The sequence below is a fragment of the Bombina bombina genome, chromosome 3 (genome assembly GCF_027579735.1).
Source record: "Bombina bombina isolate aBomBom1 chromosome 3, aBomBom1.pri, whole genome shotgun sequence".
NCBI lineage: Eukaryota > Metazoa > Chordata > Amphibia > Anura > Bombinatoridae > Bombina > Bombina bombina.
The window spans coordinates 1,232,733,955-1,232,753,658 of record NC_069501.1 but is presented as its reverse complement, the minus strand read 5'-3'; the positions used below and the strand labels follow the sequence as shown (position 1 = coordinate 1,232,753,658).

At 44.4% G+C, this 19,704-nt stretch overlaps 1 protein-coding gene across 2 annotated transcripts in view; it reads right to left on the bottom strand.

The window, feature by feature from the left end:
* LOC128654676 (P2Y purinoceptor 2) overlaps positions 1-19,704 on the bottom strand; it is a 112,464-nt gene that overhangs the window by 17,579 nt on the left and 75,181 nt on the right. The window contains exon 1 of one of the 2 annotated variants that reach the window (XM_053708719.1): positions 5,417-5,580. The exons of the other annotated variant lie outside the window; for it this stretch is intronic. The gene's annotated coding sequence lies outside the window, so the exon portion shown is untranslated. Of the gene's footprint in view, positions 1-5,416; positions 5,581-19,704 lie in introns of those variants that run through there. 2 annotated transcript variants of the gene reach the window in all.

The following is a 19,704-nucleotide window of genomic DNA, read 5'->3' as shown; positions in this document are numbered from 1 at the left end:
AACACTTTTACACTTTTTCACTCCCTGCTGGAGGTACGATAATGGGTCAGGGCTCAGAAGGCCAAGACAGTCAACCAAGCTGCCGTCCTGGCTGACCAGTTTCAGGACGCTTGACGTCAGGTGCGACCCGAACCTCACCAGGTGAGTCGCTCCACTGCAGCTCCATCTCGCCCACAGGTGGCTCACCTGTATCCCCCAACCCCACAGGCACAATCCCGCTTCTACAGGCCCAATCCACCCCAGAAGATGGGAATCAGATGCTACGGATGTGACCAGGTGGGTCATGTCCGATCCAACTGCCTAAGTAATCCACCCCCTGCCCAATGGACAAGAGCCCCCGCTGTAGGCTCAAGGGCCGCCACTCACTGCCTGGATGCAGAGAGCCCTTCTGACAATGTCGCCTGGGCCAAAGAAGAGTTTGGGGTCTTACATGAGGTGAACCCCGTACAGGCAGCAACTGGTGACAACCGCATACACCACAGTAAGGTCATATGGATCAACGGCCGACAGGCACAGGGACTACGGACAGTGGAGGAACTGTTACCCTTGCCCAGTCATACATGCTTACCAATTTGGACCGGACACGGAAGTCTATTACAGTTCATGTGGCTGGGGAAAAGTGCTCCAGATCCATACAGCACAAGTTCACCTGGATTGGGGTTGCGGCTCCCGTGCTGTAGAAGTAGGGGTCATGGCTCACTTACCCACAGAATTCTTGCTGGGGAATAATTTGGGGCACCTCGCCTCCTCCTTTGTATTGGATGACCCTACCGATGCTTACCAAGTCACCACCTGCCAGCAAGCCGGACTTCAGGCCACTGCACTCGATCAGGGGTCGCAGGTAACCAACTACTCCCAGACTTCTACCCCGACCACTGACCCTGTCCCCTGGGTTTTCCCCACCAACTTCGCCCAGGAGACATTGAGTGACCCGACATTGGCTCCCTACCGTGCCCAGGCAGGTACCGACCCAGGGGAGCTATAAGGGGACCGTTTTGAGTGGGACTGAGAGCTCCTATACAGGTTTACCAAGGGAGGAGCAGGCAGATGCCCAAGTGCCAGCTGGTGGTAACACAAAAGTATCGATACGACCTGCTGCACATAGGGCACGACATTCCCCTGGCAGTACACCTAGGCATCACTAGAACCTGTCACTCACTGACTCCGACCTTTTTCTGGCCAGGGATTACAGGGGACGTTAGGCAGTACTGTAGGACCTGTGATGTTTGCCAGAGAGTAGGCAAGACAGGAGACCACTCCAAAGCCTCCCTGCACCCCCTCCCAATCATTTGCAAAAACTTCTGCAGAGTAACTGTTGATATTGTTGGCCCCTTGCCCCGTCCCAGTCCCTTACGGAAAAAGTATATCCTGACAGTGGTAGACTTTGCTACCCGATACCCGGAGGCAATCCCCCTGTCCAATATCCAAGCTGTTACATTAGCCGATGCGCTGTTCTGAATATTTGCCAATGTGGGTTTCCCCCGGGAGTTTATCTCAGACCAAGGAACCAAGTTTACTGCTGTGCTCACACAGCAGCTATAGAGGTTTTGAGGGATAAGACCCCTGCCAAGCTCTCCATACCACCCCCAGACTAACGGACTATGCGAGAGGTTTAACGGGACCGTGAAGCAGTTGCTTAGGATGTTCTTGGCCTCTCACAAAGATTGGGAAAGACACCTGCCGCACCTCCTGTTCGATTACAGAGAGGTACCCCAGGAATCCACTGGGTTCCCCCCCTTTGAGCTAGTGTATGGACAGAGGGTGAGAGGGCCCCTAGACTTACTTAGTGCCCACTGGGAGGATCAGTTGGGGAGGAAAGACACTCCATTGTAGGCTATGTCCTGGAGTTCAGGGACCGACTGAAGGACCTCGTCACTAGAGTATGAGAGAACCATCAGATCACCCAAGGTAGGCAGAAGCGGTGGTACGACAGGAATGCTCATAACTGCACTTTAGACATAGGGCAAAAGGTCCTGGCCCTGAAGCCTGTCAAAACAAACAAGCCACAGGCTTCCTGGCAGGAACCCTATAGAGTGGTAGAGCAACTCTACGACATGACCTACCTGGTAGCCAAATGTTCAGATGAACGGGTCCGCCGGACCTTTGATGTGACCTTTGACCAAGGAACTCAGTTTACTGCTGTGCTCACACAGCAGCTATGGAGTCTTTGTGGGATAAGACCCATGCCAAGATCTCTATACCACCCCCAGAATAACGGACTGTGTGAGAGGTTTAACAGGACTGTGAAGCAGTTGCTTAGGACATTCTTGGCCTCTCACAAAGATTGGGAAAGATAACTGCTGCACTTCCTGTTCTCTTACAGAGAGGTTCCCCAAGAATCCACTGGGTTCTCCCCCTTTGAGTTAGTGTATGGCTGGAGGGTGAGGGGGCCCCTAGACTTACTTAGAGCCCCCTGGGAAGGATGAGTTGGGGAGGAAGGACACTCCATTGTTGGGTATGTCCTGGACTTCATGGACAGACTGAAGGACCTCGTCACTGGAGTATGAGAGAATCATCAGATCGCCCAAGGTAGGCAGAAGCGGTGGTACGACAGGAATGCTCATAACCGCACTTTAGACATAGGGCAAAAGGTCCTGGCCCTGAAGCCTGTCAAAACAAACAAGCTACAGGCTTCCTGGCAGGAACCCTATAGAGTGGTAGAGCAACTCTGCGACATGACCTATCTGGTAGCCAAATGTTCAGATGAACGGGTCCACCGGATCTTTTATGTAACCGTTGACCAAGGAACCAAGTTTACTGCTGTGCTCACACAGCAGCTATGGAGGCTTTGTGGGATAAGACCCCTGCCAAGATCTCTATACCACCCCCAGAATAACGGACTGTGTGAGAGGTTTAACAGGACTGTGAAGCAGTTGCTTAGGACATTCTCGGCTTCTCACAAAAGTTGGGAAAGTTAACTGCCGCACCTTCTGTTCGCTTACAGAGAGGTGCCCCAGAAATCCACTGGGTTCTCCCCCTTTGAGATAGTGTATGGCTGGAGGGTGAGGGGGCCCCTAAACTTACTTAGAGCCCACTGGGAAGGATGAGTTGGGGAGGAAGGACACTCCATTGTTGGGTATGTCCTGGACTTCATGGACCGACTGAAGGACCTTGTCAGTAAAGTATAAGAGAACCATCAGATCGCCCAAGGTAGGCAGAAGCGATAGTATGACAGGAATGCTCGTAACCGCACTTTAGACGTAGGGCAAAAGGTCTTGGCCCTGAAGCCTGTCAAGACAACCAAGCTACAGGCTTCCTGGCAGGGACCCTATAGAGTGGTAGAGCAACTCTGCGACACGACCTACCTGGTAGCCAAATGTTCAGATGAACGGGTCTGCCGGACCTTTTATGTGAACATGCTGAAAGCCTACCAGGAGAGGCCAGAAGAGGTAGCCACCATATGTGCTCCTGCCATGGAAGACTCAGAGAGCCTCCCCATGCCATACCCAGGTGGAATAGGGCGCCCACAGGTGTAGGGGACATTATTATTATTATTATCATGCATTTGTATAGCGCTGCCAAATTCTGTAGCGCTGGGTAAAGTGATAGGGGTAAACAATGACAAGGATTTGTGATAAAATTTAAAACATAGCAAAACTAAATAAATCTAGTACATGAGGAAGAGGGCCCTGCTCCGGAGAGCTCACAGTCTACAGGTTTAGGGTGCAGAGACATAAGGATGGGGGTAGCTTGTCACATCGGGACATAAAGCTAGATGAGAGGCTAGGGACTGTACAGAGGGAGCAAGTTAGAGAGGTGTTAGAGAGCCAACGAAACATGTTCTCCACTGACCCTGATCGGTACACCATGATAGCAGTGACTACACAATTCTGCATAGACTACCACAGACCCAATGACAGAACCACGACCGACGCCTACCCCATGCCTCGGATGAATGACCTCCTAGACCGCATCCCCCGTGGCAACTTCCTGACCCCCTTAGACCTTTGCAAAGGGTACTGGCAAATCCCCCGGGATCCAGAATCTATTCTGAAGTCGGCATTCATCACCCAATTTGGCCTGTATCAGTTTAAAGTCATGCCGTTTGGGATGAAGAATGCTCCGGTGACCGATCGCCTACTTGATGGCCTCCAGGATTATGCCTGTGCATACCTGGACGACATTGTGGTCTACAGCAATACCTGGGAGGACCACCTGGTCCATCAGGGTATCGTTCTGGACCGCATCAAGGCTGCAGGTCTGACTCCTAAGCCAAATGTATGGTAGGGGGCTTGGAGGTCCAGTACCTTGGGCACCGAGTAGGCTGCGGGAAGCAGCGGCCTTAGACAGCCAAGATTGAAGCAGTCGCGAACTGGGCAACCCCCAAAACCAAGATCCAAGTCTTGGCTTACCTAGGGACTGCAGGGTACTATCGCAAGTTTGTCCCAAACTATAGTGCCCTTTCCAAAACTTTGACTGACCTGACCAGAAAACAGTTACCCCGACAAGTCCTGTGATTCCCCGAGTGTGAGGCCACCTTCCAAAGATTAAATACAGCACTAACTTCTGCCCCTATCCTGGCCGCTCCTAACCCATCAAAACGTGTTTGTGTCCACACAGATGCCTCTATGTTCGGTTGAGAGCAGTGCTAAGCCAGGTGGATTGGGAGGGCCATGAACACCATATAGCCTATATCAGCAGGAAGCTATTGCCCAGGGAAGTAGGCTACGCAGTGGTGGAAAAGGAATGCTTGGCACTGGTGTGGGCCCTCAAGAAACTGTAACCGTACTTATATGGAAGGGCCTTCACCGTGCTAACTGACCCCAACCCCGTGGTCTGGCTCAACAGAGTTTCAAGGGACAATGGACAACTGTTGCAGTGGAGCCTAGCCTTGCAGCCCTTCAACTTCATCATTCAGTACCGGCCAGGAAGGAGCAATGGGAATGTTAATGGACTCTCCCAGCAAGCTGAATTGGAGTAACGTACGGGGACTCTAGGGAACTATGACTCTATGGGGGCGCCACTCTGTCTGGAGGGGCGGAATGGTGGGAGATCTGGGGGTCAGATAAGCCCCTTAGGAAGATGAGCTGTGTGTATATAAGCAGTGTGTGTTTCACAATAAAGTCTGTGTTTACACCAGAATACTGGTTTTGTCTGGTTATTGGTGTGGGCCCTAGCTATAATCACTTCACTCCGCTCTATAGCTACAAGGTACAGGTACAGGAAGGACCCTCTTGGCGGAGCTACCCAGTCGGGGTAGCCAGTGTCCTTTTACAACTGTTAATGCTGGAACCCATATTACAAGTCACATGTGAAAATAAATAACTCAAGTGTGAGTAAACACGTACCAATTAACGTTCGCTATCCTTTCAATGACCAGCACAAAGTAGAAACTCATACTTGTATTACAAGCCCATGGTTAATCCTTGTACTCACGCAATAATCACATTAACGCTGGAAATATTAACCAAGTTACCTGTGCATCACTGGTCTTTCAATGGGGCTTGTTTTTTGATAGTGCAGTCTAGTAGCAGCGAGATCGCTCTATTTCAGGAGGCCTGCAGGAGGGAGGGAGGTCATAATAGCGCAGTGTTGCTGCTGCTTGCGAGACCCGCATTATTATGGGCCGCAGAACATCCCTTAACTGTCGGCGACGTCAAGGGTACATTGTGGTCGTTAAGGGGTTAAAGAAGGATGCCAAGAGAATGAAACAAATTAGATAATAGAAGTAAACTAGAAAGTTGTTTAAAATTTCATGCTGTATCTGAATCACACATTTTTTATTTTGACTTTACTGTGGAATTGTTGCTCTAGTAGTTTATTTATTACTGTCCCTAACTGGTTTCAGCAGAGGAGATGAGATAACAGGTGTTTAACCCTTGGGAAACCTAGATTACAAACATATGTAATTTTATGAATACTAGAAGTTTACACTTATTTATTCAATATTTAGATTAATATATTAACAAAAAACACATATGCATAATGTTTTCTGACTAACCTTTACTTTGAATACATCATTAAATTTATTTAGAGTGTAATGTCCCTTTAAACTATAAACACGAGTAATGGATGTTCAGTTATGCATGATAATTATGGCACATTACTAATTTCCATTTCTATAAAATTATAAAACGTTAAAAAGCATTTTGTTAAAAGCTTTTGCGTAGGCTATGGAGACCCTAAGCTTTCTTTTCACATTAACACATAATTTGCACTTGTAAAGGTTTTAATGGATTTATTACATTAATTTCCTGTTCATTTAGATCTTCTTTGCAAACTCATTTCCATTTAGCCTTAAAGAGATATCAAAAATAATTGTCTTTCTGGGCATTTATTGAGAACTATGATACAGCCTTTCTTCTGATAATGGTCTAAAAGCTGATGTGTTCCAGTCCTATAGGCCAGTAATGGAAAACTTCCTAACACACATGGGACACAGATAAATATTTTAGAAGTCACAGGGGCAGATTTAGGTAAGGTAGCTGCGTACTCTGCTGTTATCAACTCCAGAAGTCCCCAAAGGACACTTTTTTAGTTCCATCTTTACTAGCAAAATCTAGTGTAGAGGGGTTCATACTACAGACCACTCATTAAAGAGACAGTAGAGGGTATATTTATTAATGTGCGAGTGGACATGATACAATATAGCGTATCATGTCTGCCGCACATGAATAAATTTCGACAACATACTCTGTCTGCATTTATCATTGCACCAGCAGTTCTTGTGAAATACTGGTACAATGCCGCCCCCTGCAGATTCCCAGCCAATCATCTGCTAGCAGGGGGTGTCAATCAACCCGATTGTATTCGATCGTGTTGATTTTTGTCCGCGGCCTCAGAGCAGGCGGACAAGTTATGGAGCAGTTGTCTTTAGACAAGGGCCTTAATAAATCGGCCCCTAAGTGTCAACGTGTGTAATAGGAGGCAGGGGAGGCACCTTCAAATCAGAAAAAAAGGTTTTATTTATTAATAGGAAGAAAAAAAAAGTTGAGTATTTTTCTTGTCTAAACTTTTTTTGACCACGTCCCCCTAGGTACGCCCCCCACCCCCTCCTTCCGCCGGCACCACAGATCCCACAGCGCATGATTCACATAATTCATCAGATGATCAGATCCATGTTACCCAATCAAGAGGCAGTGAGCGGTTCAGCTGCCCTCCATTGATTGCGCAACATGGATGCTTGGTAATGTTCTTAGCTCACTATGAGCTAGTGCCACCCAGTGGTGTCTCGTCTGGCCAATTCCACGCTCCAATAGAGGCGGTTCTCAAAACCGCCTCTATGATGGAGCTAATCTGGACAGCTGTCAGAGCTGCCGGGTTGAGGCGTGTCAGGCTGCCTTGGACGTGACGATTGTGTTGGCACGCGGGAAGAATAGTACGTGAAGCAGGAGGGAGCTGCTGCAGTGCCTAGTCCTCTCACATGTCAGTGAGCAGCTGCGTGCCTGCCTCTTCCAACACTGAGTCCTGCCTGTGACTGAAAAGTTCATGTCAAAGACAGTTCACCTGCTGACTGTATTGGAGATGGAGGAGAAGAGAAGAGCTGTGAAGTACATTGCGGTAACACTGGTAAGTAAGCCGGCTGAGTCTGGCAGTGTATGGGAACTTAGCTGTGCGAGTCTTTTATTTTAAGCCTTTCCTCACTGAAGTTGTTGGCTGGGGGGCAAGGAGGTAGTGGTACCAATACTTTCAGTTTGGGGCCCCACAATGTGATGCTGCTGCTGTGTTACAAAAGGAAGACCTGCTTACTGCTTCTGGACTCCAGAACCGGCTGGAGTTTTAAGATGGGCATTGAAATACTGAGCTGTCCATCACAGCCCTGTGATCTGCACTTTATTGACCCGCCCCCACATCTTCCTTTCCTTCACTGTCTGGCTGTGTTCAGGCAGCACTCCAAGAGAACTGGGACTCGCTTGGAGCATTTTCTTCACACTTGCAAGAGAGATCCTGGGCGTTTTTTGAGCGCTCTGCTGATGTAAGTCCCAGCGCTTCCAGCGTGCTTGAAAAGCTGGGACTTTTCAGAGTAAGCTCAGACGCTTGGCAACATGGCAGCCTCCACACACGTGTTGCTGTGGAGGCTGCCATGTTTTTATAAGCAGCAGAGGAGGGACAGGTGAGGCGGATAAGCCTGACAGCAGCATTTAGTACAGGGCAAAGTGGAGATAGGTTACTTAACGTGCAGATAGGTTACTTAACGTGCAGATAGGTTACTTAACGTGGAGATAGGTTACTTAATGTGGAGATAGGTTACTTAACGTGCAGATAGGTTACTTAACGTGGAGATAGGTTACTTAACGTGGAGATAGGTTACTTAACGTGCAGATAGGTTACTTAACGTGCAGATAGGTTACTTAACGTGGAGATAGGTTACTTAACGTGCAGATAGGTTACTTAGGCCTAGATTTGGAGTTCGGCGCTAAAAGGGCTGTTAACGCTCCGCGGGCTTTTTTCTGGCCGCACCATAAAATTAACTCTGGTATCGAGAGTTCAAACAAATGCTGCGTTAGGCTCCAAAAAAGGAGCGTAGAGAATTTTTACCGCAAATGCAACTCTCGATACCAGAGTTGCTTACGGACGCGGCCGGCCTCAAAAACGTGCTCGTGCATGATTCTCCCATAGGAAACAATGGGACTGTTTGAGCTGAAAAAAAACCTAACACCTGCAAAAAAGCAGCGTTCAGCTCCTAACGCAGCCCCATTGTTTCCTATGGGGAAACACTTCCTACGTCTGCACCTAACACCCTAACATGTACCCCGAGTCTAAACACCCCTACCCTTACACTTATTAACCCCTAATCTGCCGCCCCCGCTATCGCTGACCCCTGCATATTTTTTTTAACCCCTAATCTGCCGCTCCGTAAAGCGCCGCAACCTACGTTCTCCCTATGTACCCCTAATCTGCTACCCCTAACACCGCCGACCCCTATATTATATTTATTAACCCCTAACCTGCCCCCCACAACGTCGCCAACACCTGCCTACACTTATTAACCCCTAATCTGCCGAGCGGACCTGAGCGCTACTATAATAAAGTTATTAACCCCTAATCCGCCTCACTAACCCTATCATAAATAGTATTAACCCCTAATCTGCCCTCCCTAACATCGCCGACACCTACCTTCAATTATTAACCCCTAATCTTCCGATCGGAGCTCACCGCTATTCTAATAAATGGATTAACCCCTAAAGCTAAGTCTAACCCTAACACTAACACCCCCCTAAGTTAAATATAATATTTATCTAACGAAATAAATTAACTCTTATTAAATAACTTATTCCTATTTAAAGCTAAATACTTACCTGTAAAATAAACCCTAATATAGCTACAATATAAATTATAATTATATTATAGCTATTTTAGGATTAATATTTATTTTACAGGCAACTTTGTAATTATTTTAACCAGGTACAATAGCTATTAAATAGTTAAGAACTATTTAATAGTTACCTAGTTAAAATAATTACAAAATTACCTGTAAAATAAATCCTAACCTAAGTTATAATTAAACCTAACACTACCCTATCAATAAAATAATTAAATAAACTACCTACAATTACCTACAATTAACCTAACACTACACTATCAATAAATTAATTAAACACAATTCCTACAAATAAATACAATTAAATAAACTAGCTAAAGTACAAAAAATAAAAAAGAACTAAGTTACAGAAAATAAAAAAATATTTACAAACATAATAAAAATATTACAACAATTTTAAACTAATTACACCTACTCTAAGCCCCCTAATAAACTAACAAAGCCCCCCAAAATAAAAAATTCCCTACCCTATTCTAAATTAAAAAAGTTACAAGCTCTTTTACCTTACCAGCCCTGAACAGGGCCCTTTGCGGGGCATGCCCCAAGAATTTCAGCTCTTTTGCCTGTAAAAAAAAACATACAATACCCCCCCCCCAACATTACAACCCACCACCCACATACCCCTAATCTAACCCAAACCCCCCTTAAATAAACCTAACACTAAGCCCCTGAAGATCTTCCTACCTTGTCTTCACCATCCAGGTATCACCGATCCGTCCTGGCTCCAAGATCTTCATCCAACCCAAGCGGGGGTTGGCGATCCATAATCCGGTCCAGAAGAGGCTCCAAAGTCTTCCTCCTATCCGGCAAGAAGAGGACATCCGGACCGGCAAACATCTTCTCCAAGCGGCATCTTCGATCTTCTTCCATCCGGAGCGAAGCGGCAGGATCCTGAAGACATCCAGCGCGGAACATCCATCCGGACCGACGACTGAACGACGAATGACTGTTCCTTTAAGGGACGTCATCCAAGATGGCGTCCCTCGAATTCCGATTGGCTGATAGGATTCTATCAGCCAATCGGAATTAAGGTAGGAATTTTCTGATTGGCTGATGGAATCAGCCAATCAGAATCAAGTTCAATCCGATTGGCTGATCCAATCAGCCAATCAGATTGAGCTCGCATTCTATTGGCTGTTCCGATCAGCCAATAGAATGCGAGCTCAATCTGATTGGCTGATTGGATCGGCCAATCGGATTGAACTAGATTCTGATTGGCTGATTCCATCAGCCAATCAGAAAATTCCTACCTTAATTCCGATTGGCTGATAGAATCCTATCAGCCAATCGGAATTCGAGGGACGCCATCTTGGATGACGTCCCTTAAAGGAACAGTCATTCGTCGTTCAGTCGTCGGTCCGGATGGATGTTCCGCGCTGGATGTCTTCAGGATCCTGCCGCTTCGCTCCGGATGGAAGAAGATCGAAGATGCCGCTTGGAGAAGATGTTTGCCGGTCCGGATGTCCTCTTCTTGCCGGATAGGAGGAAGACTTTGGAGCCTCTTCTGGACCGGATTATGGATCGCCAACCCCCGCTTGGGTTGGATGAAGATCTTGGAGCCAGGACGGATCGGTGATACCTGGATGGTGAAGACAAGGTAGGAAGATCTTCAGGGGCTTAGTGTTAGGTTTATTTAAGGGGGGTTTGGGTTAGATTAGGGGTATGTGGGTGGTGGGTTGTAATGTTGGGGGGGGGGGTATTGTATGTTTTTTTTTACAGGCAAAAGAGCTGAAATTCTTGGGGCATGCCCCGCAAAGGGCCCTGTTCAGGGCTGGTAAGGTAAAAGAGCTTGTAACTTTTTTAATTTAGAATAGGGTAGGGAATTTTTTATTTTGGGGGGCTTTGTTATTTTATTAGGGGGCTTAGAGTAGGTGTAATTAGTTTAAAATTGTTGTAATATTTTTATTATGTTTGTAAATATTTTTTTATTTTCTGTAACTTAGTTCTTTTTTATTTTTTGTACTTTAGCTAGTTTATTTAATTGTATTTATTTGTAGGAATTGTGTTTAATTAATTTATTGATAGTGTAGTGTTAGGTTAATTGTAGGTAATTGTAGGTAGTTTATTTAATTATTTTATTGATAGGGTAGTGTTAGGTTTAATTATAACTTAGGTTAGGATTTATTTTACAGGTAATTTTGTAATTATTTTAACTAGGTAACTATTAAATAGTTCTTAACTATTTAATAGCTATTGTACCTGGTTAAAATAATTACAAAGTTGCCTGTAAAATAAATATTAATCCTAAAATAGCTATAATATAATTATAATTTATATTGTAGCTATATTAGGGTTTATTTTACAGGTAAGTATTTAGCTTTAAATAGGAATAATTTATTTAATAAGAGTTAATTTATTTCGTTAGATGTAAATTATATTTAACTTAGGGGGGTGTTAGTGTTAGGGTTAGACTTAGCTTTAGGGGTTAATACATTTATTAGAATAGCGGTGAGGTCCGCTCGGCAGATTAGGGGTTAATAATTGAAGGTAGCTGTCGGCGATGTTAGGGAGGGCAGATTAGGGGTTAATACTATTTATGATAGGGTTAGTGATGCGGATTAGGGGTTAATAACTTTATTATAGTAGCGCTCAGGTCCGCTCGGCAGATTAGGGGTTAATAAGTGTAGGTAGGTGTCGGCGACGTTGAGGGGGACAGATATGGGGTTAATAAATATAATATAGGGGTCGGCGGTGTTAGGGGTAGCAGATTAGGGGTACATAGGGATAACGTAGGTGGCGGCGCTTTGCGGTCGGAAGATTAGGGGTTAATTATTTTAAGTAGCTGGCGGCGACGTTGTGGGGGGCAGGTTAGGGGTTAATAAATGTAATACAGGGGTTGGCGGGGTTAGGGGCAGCAGATTAGGGGTACATAAGTATAACGTAGGTGGCGGTCGGCAGATTAGGGGTTTTAAAAATTTTAATCGAGTGGCGGCGATGTGGGGGGAGCTCGGTTTAGGGGTACATAGGTAGTTTATGGGTGTTAGTGTACTTTAGGGTACAGTAGTTAAGAGCTTTATGAACCGGCGTTAGCCAGAAAGCTCTTAACTCCTGCTATTTTCAGGCGGCTGGAATTTTGTCGTTAGAGCTCTAACGCTCACTTCAGAAACGACTCTAAATACCAGCGTTAGAAAGATCCCATTGAAAATATAGGCTACGCAAATGGCGTAGGGGGATCTGCGGTATGGAAAAGTCGCGGCTGAAAAGTGAGCGTTAGACCCTTTAATCACTGACTCCAAATACCAGCGGGCGGCCAAAACCAGCGTTAGGAGCCTCTAACGCTGGTTTTGACGGCTACCGCCGAACTCCAAATCTAGGCCTTAATGTGCAGATAGGCTACTTAACGTGCAGATAGGTTACTTAACGTGGAGATAGGTTACTTAACGTGGAGATAGGTTACTTAACGTGCAGATAGGTTACTTAACGTGCAGATAGGTTACTTAACGTGGAGATAGGTTACTTAACGTGCAGATAGGTTACTTAACGTGGAGATAGGTTACTTAACGTGGAGATAGGTTACTTAACGTGCAGATAGGTTACTTAACGTGCAGATAGGTTACTTAACGTGCAGATAGGCTACTTAACGTGCAGATAGGTTACTTAACGTGGAGATAGGTTACTTAACGTGGAGATAGGTTACTTAACGTGCAGATAGGTTACTTAACGTGCAGATAGGTTACTTAACGTGGAGATAGGTTACTTAACGTGCAGATAGGTTACTTAACGTGGAGATAGGTTACTTAACGTGGAGATAGGTTACTTAACGTGCAGATAGGTTACTTAACGTGCAGATAGGTTACTTAACGTGCAGATAGGTTACTTAACGTGGAGATAGGTTACTTAACGTGGAGATAGGTTACTTAACGTGGAGATAGGTTACTTAACGTGCAGATAGGTTACTTAACGTGGAGATAGGTTACTTAACGTGCAGATAGGTTACTTAACGTGCAGATAGGCTACTTAACGTGCAGATAGGTTACTTAACGTGCAGATAGGTTACTTAACGTGGAGATAGGTTACTTAACGTGGAGATAGGTTACTTAACGTGCAGATAGGTTACTTAACGTGGAGATAGGTTACTTAACGTGCAGATAGGTTACTTAACGTGCAGATAGGCTACTTAACGTGCAGATAGGTTACTTAACGTGCAGATAGGTTACTTAACGTGGAGATAGGTTACTTAACGTGCAGATAGGTTACTTAACGTGCAGATAGGTTACGTAACCTATCTCCACTTTGCCCTGTACTAAATGCTGCTGTCAGGCTTATCCGGCCCACCTCCATTCAGTTGCTCTCAGCTCAGCCCCTGTAGCTTAACCTGCCCCATGTGAGTGATGAGAGCTGCACAGTCTTTATATCTTTATTATTAGCTGAATGGGGCAGGATAAGCTACAGGGGCTGAGCTGAGAGCAGCTGAATGGAGGTGGGTCGGAGTTCCAATGTTTGCCGAGAGGCAGGGGAAACCAGAAACACTGGGGAAACCATTCTCGGCAGAACAACTGTGTTGTGTAACAATGCTACAAGGGAGCTTAGAAAAAACGTTCGCATGCGCAAAGTCCATTATTGTACAGCAGTAAGCAGATCCCTTTGCGCATGCGAACGTTTTTTCTAAGCTCCCTTGCTTGTGACGTCACCTAGCGCCACGACATCGCTGGAAGTGAAGTGCCTCCACTAGCTCCTGAGCGCTGCCCGAACGCGGCCTCTGTGATATGTGCAAGAGAGCAGGAGAACCCCTGGCGCTGGGGACACTCTGACAGCACTTCTCCCTGCAATACACTTCTAGTTGCAGCTGCTGATTTGTTTTCACTTTGCTAGCAGAGGAAACTCCCCTGCCGAACATTAGCAGTGAAGACTGCAGCTGGGGTTAGGCTTCCTGCTTAATGGCATGAGAGGTACAGTAGGTTAAATTCCCCTTCCTTTTAGCAACCAGAGTTAAGCCCCTCCCCACTGCTGATCAGAGAAGTTTTCTCCCCTGTCATCCTTATAAGCCTCCTGCTTCAGAAATGATCTTTGTAAAGGTACTTTTCTGTTTTCTGTACTGTTTCATGTTGTAGGTCTGTCTGTGCTCTAAAACAGCGGGGAAATGGAGGGGGGCAATGTGAGACAATAGAATTCTACAATATTAGATTTATGTAACCCCAGCTGCACTCAGTCTTAAACAGTTTGTTAAAAAAAAAAAACAGTTACTGTTTATGCTGCCATCATTTAAATGTATATATTGTTTTACTTTAATCAAAATATCCTGTTAAAGACATAGAACATTATGCAGCCACCATGTGTAAGGAACTGATTGATTAACATAAAAATAATAATAAAATTAACCCATGAATGCCTGTGCACATGCTTCATGTAAACTCATAACACTATGTATGAATTTACATGAATGTGTACTGGGGATAATATACTGACACAAACAAACAAAAAATATATATATTTGCCCAAAGTTTCTGGCTCCTAGTTTTTTAATTATTTTTTCTTAATACATTCCAATGTGGCATTTTGTCTGTTTTTAATTAAATATTGGAGTACAAGTTATGTTCTATATGAGATATGCAGCAAGTGCTCATATCTGAATACATATTGCCTGATTTTATGTAGCACCCAGGTGTCTGAACAGTGAGTGAACATGGTTGCATATAAAAAAAAAATGACGAAAAAAACTAAAAAATTGCTTGGCTATAATTTCTGTTCACCCTGGTGATTTAAAGGGACATTAAACCAAAAAGTTTTCTTTCATGATTCAGACAGAGAATACAATTTTAAACAACATTCCAATTTACTTCTATTATCTAATTTGCTTCATTCTTTAGATATCCTCTGTTAAAGAAATAGCAATGCACATGGGTGAGCCAATAACATAAGGCAAATATGTGCAGCCACCAATCAGAAGCTACTGAGCCTATCTAGATATGCTTTTCAGGAAAGATTATCAAGAGAATGATACAAATTAGATAATAGAAGTCAATTTGAAAGTTGTTAAAATGGTATTCTCTATCTGAATCATTAAAGAAAAAAATTGGGTTTAATGTCCCTTTAAGGAGGAGAGTGCACCTGAACATAGATGATATACACACACACACAATTATGATTGTATTTGTGCAATTTGTCCTCAAATTATTTTTTTAGCTTGTTATCTACTGTATGTCACACATAAAAGAAAGAGAGCTGTTCTCTAAGTACTATGTTTTATATGTAGTGGGGTGTTACAAGCTATAAAATGTTTTTCTCACTCAATCTAGTAGGAGGAAGCTGCATACTGTGAAGAAATTGCTTAGGAATAGAATGTTTTATCTGTTTGTATCTGTGTGCCGTGACCTCTCCCACCCTCAATTTTCACTAATTCCATGCATGGGAAGGATATGGGTAAGTCCCTGACTACCTGTAACACTGGCAGACATATAGGCTATGTAAAAGCATTCTGCAGTGAGTTAGGATGTAACTCAATCAGCATGTGCTCCAGTGACTCTCATAACTCAGCATGCATGTGAATGTGTGGGTACATGTATATATGCATGTATGTATTTGTATATGTGTGTTTGAGTACACGTGTGTGTATATATGTGGGTATGTATGTTTGTGTGTGTATATGTTAGTATGCATGTGTGTGTGTTTATGTGTTTGTATGTATACGTGTGTGTGTAAATGTGTGAGTATGTGTTCATTAGAGTGTGTGTGTGTCTGTTTGCATTAGTGTGTGTGTGTGTGTGTGTGTGTGTGTGTGAGAGGGCATGTATAGGTGAGTATGCATGTGTGTGTGAGAGGGCATGTATATGTGTTTGTATGTATACGTGTGTGTGTAAATGTGTGAGTATGTGTTCATTAGAGTGTGTGTCTGCTTGCATTAGTGTGTGTGTGTGAGAGGGCATGTATATGTGTTTGTATGTATATGTGTGTGTGTAAATGTGTGAGTATGTGTTCATTAGAGTGTGTGTGTGTCTGTTTGCATTAGTGTGTGTGTGTGTGTGTGTGTGAGAGGGCATGTGCGTGTGTGTGAGAGGGCATGTATATGTGTTTGTATGTATACGTGTGTGTGTAAATGTGTGAGTATGTGTTCATTAGAGTGTGTGTGTGTGTCTGTTTGCATTAGTATGTGTGTGTGAGAGGGCATGTGTGTGTGTGTGTGAGAGGGCATGTGTGTGTGAGAGGGCATGTATATGTGTTTGTATGTATACGTGTGTGTAAATGTGTGAGTATGTGTTCATTAGAGTGTGTGTGTGTCTGTTTGCATTAGTGTGTGTGTGTGAGAGGGCATGTATATGTGTTTGTACAGGGAGTGCAGAATTATTAGGCAAATGAGTATTTTGACCACATCATCCTCTTTATGCATGTTGTCTTACTCCAAGCTGTATAGGCTCGAAAGCCTACTACCAATTAAGCATATTAGGTGATGTGCATCTCTGTAATGAGAAGGGGTGTGGTCTAATGACATCAACACCCTATATCAGGTGTGCATAATTATTAGGCAACTTCCTTTCCTTTGGCAAAATGGGTCAAAAGAAGGACTTGACAGGCTCAGAAAAGTCAAAAATAGTGAGATATCTTGCAGAGGGATGCAGCACTCTTAAAATTGCAAAGCTTCTGAAGCGTGATCATCGAACAATCAAGCGTTTCATTCAAAATAGTCAACAGGGTCGCAAGAAGCGTGTGGAAAAACCAAGGCGCAAAATAACTGCCCATGAACTGAGAAAAGTCAAGCGTGCAGCTGCCAAGATGCCACTTGCCACCAGTTTGGCCATATTTCAGAGCTGCAACATCACTGGAGTGCCCAAAAGCACAAGGTGTGCAATACTCAGAGACATGGCCAAGGTAAGAAAGGCTGAAAGACGACCACCACTGAACAAGACACACAAGCTGAAACGTCAAGACTGGGCCAAGAAATATCTCAAGACTGATTTTTCTAAGGTTTTATGGACTGATGAAATGAGAGTGAGTCTTGATGGGCCAGATGGATGGGCCCGTGGCTGGATTGGTAAAGGGCAGAGAGCTCCAGTCCGACTCAGACGCCAGCAAGGTGGAGGTGGAGTACTGGTTTGGGCTGGTATCATCAAAGATGAGCTTGTGGGGCCTTTTCGGGTTGAGGATGGAGTCAAGCTCAACTCCCAGTCCTACTGCCAGTTTCTGGAAGACACCTTCTTCAAGCAGTGGTACGGGAAGAAGTCTGCATCCTTCAAGAAAAACATGATTTTCATGCAGGACAATGCTCCATCACACGCGTCCAAGTACTCCACAGCGTGGCTGGCAAGAAAGGGTATAAAAGAAGAAAATCTAATGACATGGCCTCCTTGTTCACTTGATCTGAACCCCATTGAGAACCTGTGGTCCATCATCAAATGTGAGATTTACAAGGAGGGAAAACAGTACACCTCTCTGAACAGTGTCTGGGACGCTGTGGTTGCTGCTGCACGCAATGTTGATGGTGAACAGATCAAAACACTGAAAGAATCCATGGATGGCAGGCTTTTGAGTGTCCTTGCAAAGAAAGGTGGCTATATTGGTCACTGATTTGTTTTTGTTTTGTTTTTGAATGTCAGAAATGTATATTTGTGAATGTTGAGATGTTATATTGGTTTCACTGGTAAAAATAAATAATTGAAATAGGTATATATTTGTTTCTTGTTAAGTTGCCTAATAATTATGCACAGTAATAGTCACCTGCACACACAGATATCCCCCTAAAATAGCTAAAACTAAAAACAAACTAAAAACTACTTCCAAAAATATTCAGCTTTGATATTAATGAGTTTTTTGGGTTCATTGAGAACATGGTTGTTGTTCAATAATAAAATTAATCCTCAAAAATACAACTTGCCTAATAATATATATACACACACACACACACACGTGTGTACATATGTACTTATGTATTCAGACATGTATATATACATATAAACACATACATACATATGCACACATACAGTTTCAATCAAAATGATTCAACCCCCATTGCAAATCAGGTTTATTTTCAAAATTTACAGACTTTCAGCTGTTTGCAATGAACAAATCAAACAAAAGCAATTGAACTAGCTCAATACAAAATATGCTTCAAGTGGCTTCCCCAAATTCAACTGAAAATGCAACTTCTAATGAATTCTGCAGTCTCAGAATTATTCAACCCCTTCATTGAGAGCATCTTTAGTACTTAGTAGAGCATCCTTTTGTAGTTATGACCTGCTGCAAGCAAGCTGCATAGCCAGACCCAGCTTCTGACAGCATTCCTAAAGAATCTTAGTCCATTCCTCATGAGCAATGGCCTCCAGTTTTGTAATATTCTTGGGTTTGCGTGCTGCAACCGCCTCCTTCAAATCCCACCAGAGATTTTCTATGGGCTTCAAGTCAGAAGACTGTGATGGACACTGTAGAATCTTCCGGGGTTTCATCCTTCATGCAACCGAGCCTTGGTGGAATTTGAGGTATGCTTGGAATTATTGTCCTGTTGGAAGGTCCAACAACACCCAAGCTTCAACTTCCTCACAGATGGCATGACGTTTTCTCTTATGGATTTCCTGATACTTCAGTGAATCTATCTTGCCTTCCACATGCTGCAGGTTTCCAGTGCCAGAGGATGCAAAGCAGCCCCAGAGCATCACCAAGTCACCACCCCGCTTAACTGTAGGCAGAGTTCTTTTCAGCGGATGCTTCATTCTTCTTCCTCCAGACATACAGCTGATCCATCGGTCCGAAAAGTTACAGTTTTGGTTCCTCGCTCCACATAATCCCCAAACTTCTGTGACTTATTTATATTATTTTGAGCATATTGGAGCCTACTTTTCTTGTGATTTTGGGTCAGTAGTGGTGTATGCCTTGGAGTTCTGGAGGCCGAATTATCAAGTGTCTGTCGGACAGACATCGCTGAATGTGGAGAGCAATACGCTCTCCGTATTCAGCATTGCACCAGCAGCTCACAAGAGCTGCTGGTGCAACGCCGCCCCCTGCAGATTCGCGGCCAATCGGCCGCCAGCAGGGAGGTATCAATCAACCCGATCGTACTCGATCGGGTTGAATTGTGGCGATTCCTTTCCGCCTCATCAGAGCAGGCGGACAGGGTTATGGAGCAGCGGTCTTTGGACCGCTGCTTCATAACTGCTGTTTCTGGCAAGTCTGAAGACTCGGCAGAAACACAGCCTTTCAAGCTCCGTACGGAGCTTGATAAATGGGCCTCCTGGCATGGAAACCTGCGTTTAGTATGTTCATTACTGTGCAAACTGAAAGCTCAGTGTCTGTTGCCACCAAGTCTTGCTGCAGGTCTTTTGCAGTCACTCGAGGGTTTTTCTCAACCTGCCTTCTCAGCAATCTGGCTGCAGTCGTTGATAGTTTCTTTTTTCTGCCCCGTCCAGGTAGTGTAACCACTGTTTCTTTAACTTTGAACTTGTGAACTATGCTTTAAACAGTGTCTCTAGGAACATTCAGTGGCTTTGCTATCTTTTTGTATCCTGTTCCTTGTTTGT